The sequence below is a fragment of the Triticum aestivum genome, chromosome 7D (assembly GCF_018294505.1).
Source record: "Triticum aestivum cultivar Chinese Spring chromosome 7D, IWGSC CS RefSeq v2.1, whole genome shotgun sequence".
NCBI classification, from domain to species: domain Eukaryota; kingdom Viridiplantae; phylum Streptophyta; class Magnoliopsida; order Poales; family Poaceae; genus Triticum; species Triticum aestivum.
The window spans coordinates 500,333,151-500,340,971 of NC_057814.1; the positions used below are offsets into that span (position 1 = coordinate 500,333,151).

The following is a 7,821-nucleotide window of genomic DNA, read 5'->3' on the forward strand; positions in this document are numbered from 1 at the left end:
CTACAATTCTTTTGAAAACGTTGACCATCTCCTTGTTGGTTGTGCGGTCGTGAACATCATTTGGTCTAGAATTTTCAGATTGTGTTCCTACGCATGACAAGAAGAAACTCAACAGTGATATCATGTTGGTTGGTTGGTCCATTTGGAAGGAACACAATAGGAGATTTTCGAGGACACAGTTGTTCCTCTATACACCTTGGTCAACCTTATCAAGGGTAGTGCGTGTGCATGGTTTAAGGTTGGGGCTAAGTGTTTCCAATCTTCGTTTTGAGTAGCTTTGGCTTAATGCCCTTGGGTTTGTCCTTGTGTCGTTTCTTGTCATTTTGGTGGGTATTGTATAAGACTTTGTATTATGTTTTCTCCATTCTAGTTTATTGATCACATGCAGTTCTCTGGTTCAAAAAAATGCTTCAGGTTCAATAAATATTCTCTAATATACCATAGGTCTTCTCTAGAGTAAAGAGATTTTGTTGCCACATGTTTTATTTTTTTAATTAGCATCTATTTTTGAATTCACATGGACATTAACAATAAAAAATGACACCAAGAACTAAGAGGTGAATTATTGTACAAAATATTTTATTATCTTCTCTAGACAAAGTGGAGTACATAAAACAAAAGCCTCGTTGATCTGTAAGTTTTCATCCAACGTCCGTCACCGAACATCATCTTGCCATCATCCACTTTTTGTTGATTCAACGCCACACATCCCGCTAACAAGCAACACCTAGCATTCCAATTATAAGATGGTCATGGTGATCACGGAGTTATCACTAGTCCCCCACTCAGATGTATTTTGATCAAATCTTATTTGTCTAATTGTGTGTTAGGTCAGACATAACATAGTGCATGCTACAAACAGATCAAACATTTAACGTCCAACGATTACAATTATATCGATCATGAAACAGATAATACAGATAGAAGCACATATGGTGCCTTCACATCCGAGGGTATACAACCTTCTTTTCGAAAGATAAGAATTTAGATGCATTCACATCAGACGTCAACTTCAATTATGGGAATTCTGATTTACAAACCAGTTTTGATATAAATTTACAAATAATATAAAAAATCAAACATTTTACACAAAGTAATATCTATAGCACTCAGATTCTAATAGATTTGGCAGTGCATTAATACAATTTAACATAACTAAAAAAATTCATGTAGATTGCATCATTAACTACAACTTAAACTAAGAATATTAATTCAAATTTGCACCTAGCACAAGGGTAGAAGAAATAGAATTATGTGTTTGTAATAATAATCTTCACAATTTATTTATTTTTACAACTTTCCGTATTTAATAAATGTTATAGTGCTAGCTTGAGTGCATGGGTATGGCTTACTTTTTCCTGAAGAGGAGGATAAACCCTATCCTAGCACGGCTTACTGCTTGACGATTAGTTTCCTCGATTCATTCAAAAGCATACGGAGTATTAACAAATAGACATTGATTGACTATAAACCAATGCCCTTAGACAATTAACATGATACTGTTTGAAGTCCAGGCAAAAGGGGTAAGAATGTTGCTCTACTTCTACCACCTAGATAAACATATCCAGCGCATGGTAGTGCAAGTTTATCTGGTGAAGTCTAGGCATACAAGTGTTAAAAAAAAGTCTAGGCATAGGCATACAAATGATCTTAAACTAACGAATGTACTCCATGATATTTGTTATCTGGCTGGGTACGTACGTGGAGTCTATAATCACTTGGGAGTAATGTTTCCAACCACCTTCTTTCGAAGAAATATAAATATCCAACCACATTCCATATATAGATGAGAAAATCTTAGAGAATACTCGCAATTAGTGCATCTGAAAATCAAAAACTTGAAACATGTTGTGATTTGAACAAAACTAAATATGTGAGACTTGTCACAAAACTTGGCTGAATTTTAGCCTTGGAAATATGAAACTTAAAATGATTTATTACTTGTGTGAAAGGTACTGTTATGTACTGTACTGAATAGCTATAGCTTGGACCCAAAAAATCACATTACCCTTTTAAGTAAAAAAAAAATCATGGGTGCACCGAACTTGAGTGCGTAGCCTCTCTCGGGGTATATAGCAAAGGCCTTAGGACATTTTCAGACTTCAGACTGTTTTAACTATATAATTCATGTCCAAAAACAGGGGTCGATTAATTATTTTCACTTGGTGCATGGTTTGCAGAAAAATAATTAAAATGCTAGACTTCGATGGAGTAGATAGTGCTCACCTGCCATGGAGATGTAGTTGGGCGGAGGAAGCATGCAAGGGAGAGATATTGGCACGGCTCAATCAGATACTGGTCTTACCACGATTGTAAGACCTAGCATCGGATTGAACCTCACCAATATCGCTCCATAGATCCATTGCTTGTACATGATCAACCATGCAATTTATGCACACCATGCATGCCGCTGGATCTAATTTCAACCTCATGCAAGCAGCAGGCTGTGTGCCTCCGCTCCCCGGCCTCATCAGCCTGCATTCCAAGATAAGAACAGAATTAAAATGGTAGACATACATACATGTTAAATGCATGATCGGTCCAAATGAGATCCAGATCCATATATGCATGTTTGCCAGATCAGTTGAGGAGGAACCAAATCAAGTCTCTGGTACATACCTCTTTGCCGTTGTTCCTGCGCCCTAGGGTTAATCAGAAGCGTCCTAGAACTAGCGCGCTCTGGATCTTCCTTCCAAATAGCACGCATCCATGCATGTAGCTAGCTAGGCACTGCTTGTATACGGCATAAGCTAGCCTATATACCCAGCCATTGGCAGCCTGATCTGCAGTTAACCATGCAAGATCTAGCCTGCAGACAGAACAGAAGGGCGAGGAACGCAGGGAGCAGTAGGGGGCGATGATAGGCTGTGGGGGGAGGGGCCGGGCATGAAATAGGAGGAGAGGCATGCGCCGGAGTCTTAAGCGCGCAGCTCGACCGATCTCCACGAGACGAGGGAGAGAGAGGGGTGGTGAGCAGAATGATGAAGCACAGCAGACCAAAAGATATTCGCCCCCCTCTCGTTCCACGCACAGACGGTCGGCATGCGGCAGCTAGTGGGGTAGGTCGAGCGTTTCGCGGGCGGAAGGCGGCCATTATTCCACGCGGTTCGGTTAGGAATTAGTAGGAGCCAGAGAGGCGGAGCCCCTCCCTTTCTACTTGGACTAGCGCAGACAGCCGAGGATTCTCTCCTTGGCGACGATCGAGCAGGAAGGGGGAGGAGGAAGACGACGGCGACCGACCGCCAGTGGAGTGGCTTGGCTTGGCTAGGGCAGCATCGGGGGCAGGAGCGCAGGATGTGTGTGCCTAGAAAGGGGCCTCGGCGGGGGTTCCGTACGAAGAGGGGCCAGTTTCTTAATCGGGAGCGACTTGCACGTAAATCCGTCTGCAGATTAATACTCCTCCCAGCTTGTTAAGAGGACGGGGGCATGCATGCATGCATGCAATGAGGGCGGCTGCCACAAAGCGGGGACAGCGGCGCCAAAGCGGCCCTGCCGTGGCGCCGCGCCGGGGGACACGGCTCGCATAGGGAGGGGTTGCGCCTCTCATCTCACCTCCATCTCTACTCTCTCTACTAGCTGTTGAGAACTTGAGATCGATCGCCGTGGCTTCTTTTTCCCTGTATCATAATTGTTGTTTGCTTTTGGTTTGGCTTCTCTCCCTTTTTGCATCTCTCTAAAGGTCATTATCTACGTCATAATACAACCTACTTCTGTCTACTATCTCCCTACTCACTCCCTTTGAAAAATACCACTTTGCATGTTAAGTCTTGGAAAACCAAAAATTACTCTTTTTGTATATACTTTATGTGACAAAAACTGATTTCGTATTTTATTCGAATTCCAAATGTATGTTTGTGATTACGATTTTGCATCACAAAAGGTGCACACTAATAGTGTGATTTGAAATGGAGGTAGTATCTCTCACTTCTCTAACAAATTAATAGTGCCTCTCATCTCCCTCCCATCTCTACTCTCTACTAGCTGTTGAGATCGAGCCGTGGGTTCTTTCTACCCTGTATATCATAATTGTTGTTTGCTTTTCGCTTGGCTTCTCCCCCTTTTTGCATCTCTCTAAAGGTCATTATCTACATCATAATAGAACCTACTTCTCTATCTCCCTACTCACTCCATTTGAAAGATACTTCGTATATTAGGTTTTGTTAGAATAATCTATGGACAAACAATTACTCTATTTGTGTATACTTTATGTGGCTAAAATTGATTTCATATTTTATTCATATTCCAAAATGTGTATTTGTCCATGATTATGATTTTGCATCACAAAAGGTGTATGCTAATTAATGGTGTAATTTGAAATGGAGGTAGTATTCTAAGAAATTAATAGCACCTCCATATATAAATGTTTGTCGTCCTAGACATTAACACACAATCTCTAAGATCAGTGAGAATTGACAAGCAAGTGATATCAATTTTGTCATGTACTCCATTAACTTGCATACAATGAGTTCCAAGAAAAGCATGCAATCAAAATTTGAAGGTAATATAGTTTACTTGACGAAACAAGTAAATGATGATATTAGATAGTTAATCGATAAGCTATTGTGCATATGGTGTGAATTCTTAGCGAAAGGCAACCAATGATCAATGCAAAATGTTTGAGGGTTGGGGTTCCTTATGCTCCCTAGGCTTTTTCTGAAAAGGGGGAATTCCCCTAGCTTATGTATCAAGGGAAAATAACGCAACATTGGGCCAGCAACCACTTATGTAGAGGTTTGCAATCTTGTCTAAGCTGGTTGACACAGTCAGACTACAATTACGGAGGCGGGTGGCAACATCGAACTTGAGATGTGTCTACCGGACAATGTAGAGAGAAGAAAAAATTGGGGGATGGCAATGTGAGAGGAGGTGCGACAAAGGAGGTTAGGCGGTGGAGGCGGTTGCTGACTTGAGGGAGTCAAGACAATAAGGCATGGGTGGGACGGGAGAAGGGGGTTATGGTAGCGCAACTTAGTTGTCCATGGGTGTGAGTCAAGAAGGAGAAGAGAGTGAACCTTGGGCATCCATTGGATCAAAATCATGTGATCTACAAGATCTCGACTACATTTTAGAGCTAGCTATATACCCGTGCATTGCTATGAATATAACAAATTAGACTACTCTCTCTGAGTGCGGCGAATCTGCACCCGGGCTCAGCTGCACCCGCACTCACGGAAAAAATCAAAACAAATACAAAAAAGTTCAAAAAATTCCAAAAAAATTTGTATGGTAGATAATTAGATGCGTGAGGTTCGCTGCAAAATTCAACTCGTTTGGACATTTGAGCAAGTCTGTGCAAAAAAGACAAAATCGGGGTCTGTGAAAAAGTTTATTGTTCACAAACTGTTTTGACCCGATTTGTCTTTTTTGCCGAGGCCTACTCAGATATCCAAATGAGTTGAAATTTGGAGCGGACCTCACGCATCAAATTATCTACCACACAAATTATTTTTGGATTTTTTTGAATTTTTCTAGTATTTTTTTGAATTTTTTGCTGACCAGGTGCAGCTGAGCCCGGGCTCCAGGATGAATTATCGACTCTCTCTCTCTCTCTCTCTCTCTCTCTCTCTCTTTTGCGAGGAAAAACTTTTGATCTATTCATCAACTGTTAAGATAGTACAAAGAACACCAAAAGTAAAACCAGTATTGTCTATTGGAGGCAGTTGCTATTAATTAAGTAGTATCAATTTTTGGTGGCAGAGGTGACAATCATCTTGCTCAAATTCTTCGCAACAGATTTAATTGCGCGCATACGCACCACCGCCATAAATGTTACAGCAATAGCAGTCCTTCGGTCCCTAATTTACTCAGATTTTGGACATAAAACTTGTGTCGCTAAGCTACACACAACGTGATCAAAATTCATTACAATTTTCTTAGGGATGAAAAATCAATTAAGAAAGCCGGGTATATGCTCCACTTCATACGCGTCTACTTGGAAAGCAGTGCCAATAGGCACTTCACGGGCCCACGGGGAAGCAAAGCTAGGTCCAGGGGACAAGGTAGAAAAGGGAGTAGAGCAAAGCAAGTGGTTCGTGGAGGTGGACTTGTTGAAGTGATGATAGGATCACCTCGGGGCTTCAGGTGGCGTGCCGGCGCCTCACTAATCAGATTCCCACGCGCTAACCCCATGCCCCATCATCCTCCACCACGCTTTTTAACCCTATCGCCCGCGGTCGTTCGAACTCATTTTTTGACAGCGGAGCTCGCTTTTTACAGACCAAGTAGGCGAGTATACGGCGAAAAGGCAATACACGCATCATGTTTTGGTTCTGGCTGGCGACGGGGGTCGGTAGAGAGGCGGCATACTCAGGAGTATCGGGGGTTAACGTGGAGGGCGGACAGATCAGGTGGCGACATCCACGCATGTTTTGCTCCGGGCCAGCATCCTCGCGCGTCGAAGCCGGCCGCTTCATGATCTCTCTCCGCTCGTTTTTTTACTGGTGACCGGCGAACGCGATGCGCATGTGCGGAGGGGGTACTGATTATTGTACGTACGTACGTGCCATGGAACCGGGGGGAGCTTTTCTGCTTTCCGGGCGCACGAATATACGCGGGGTCACGCCGGCCGTGGCTTGCAGAACTCCCGGCCATGGATAGTTTAATCCATCATGCTCGGCCGTCACGCCGCTGGCTGCATGCGGCGTGCGTTTGCCGTCGACGGTCAGCGCCTGCCATGCGCGCGCGCGTGCAGCCCCAGACGTTTAACAGGAAGCAGCGGTACGGCATGACGGACGAGAAAGTTTGCGGCCCATACGACGAATTCCTTGGCAGATCTCATGCGGCCCACGACGGTGCAACCTGCTGCACCTCCCCTTTCCCTTCTCTCTCTCTCTCAAAAAAAAAAAACTCCCCTTTCCCTCTTCTTTTGCGCAATCGCACAGCACCATGACGAAGCAAGCTGCTTCAATTGGATCTGCCAATATATGGTGTGTGCTCTCACCGTTTTTGAAAAGGTTCTATAAGAGCAACTCTAGCAGACCCCACAAAAACTTGACCCGCAAAACGCGTTTACAGTTTCACGAAGATCGCGTTTGCGGGTCGAAAACTAGCGCGGCCGAACAGATACTGTAAAACAAACTATAAAAAGTGGAATAAAAAGCTCCTTCCTCCAGTCCGGCCGTTGCCGCCCCTTCCTCCAGCCGACCGCGCCGGCCACGCTGGCCGCGCCCAACCCCGTCGGCCGTGCCCCGTCGCCTGCAGGCCGCGCCCCGTCGGCCGTCGGCCGCGCCCCATCACCCATCGGTCGCGCCCCGTCCTTGCCGGTCGCGCCCCGTCGCCTCCGTCGTCCGCGCCCAGCCTTGCCGGCCACGCCCCGTCGCCTCCGCCGTCCGCGCCTTACTCTATTGCCAGGCGAGCCGTGCCCCTTTGCCTGCCGCGTCGGGAGGATTCCGGCGGCCTGGCTGAGGTCATGGGAGGCCACGACGATGTCGAGCTCGTCCAATTCGAACCGGCGGCAATCGATTGCGGCGTCTAGCGGCCTTTTCCGATGTGCGGTGATGAATTCCGGCGAGTTTAGGGCGGATTCCGGCAAACTCCGCGGCGGCGTGTTTGCTCCGACGAGGTTTGACCCGGTATACGGGCCCCCCTATATTCGGCCTTCCAACCTCCAAAGATAAGGGTTTCGGGTGTGCATTTGCGGTGGCCCTTAAAATTTTTACGGGTTGGACTACTTTTACGGTTTCACTTCTGGACACTTTTTTCGCCCAAAACTGTAAAACGCAAAATTTTTGCGGGTTTGACCACTTATGCGGGGTCTGCTAGAGATGCTCTAACGTTCCTTGAGGTCTTTTTTTCTGCTTCTTTTCAGTAGGTCTTCTTTCG

General features: G+C 45.1%; 1 long non-coding RNA gene across 1 annotated transcript; it reads right to left on the bottom strand.

The window, feature by feature from the left end:
• Nucleotides 1-551: 551 nt before the first annotated feature.
• Nucleotides 552-2,860, bottom strand: LOC123168817 (uncharacterized). Its single transcript, XR_006484517.1, has 2 exons — nt 2,620-2,860; nt 552-2,475 (listed from the first exon to the last, which is right to left on the bottom strand). It is a non-coding gene; the product is annotated as an uncharacterized lncRNA (long non-coding RNA).
• Nucleotides 2,861-7,821: the final 4,961 nt, after the last annotated feature.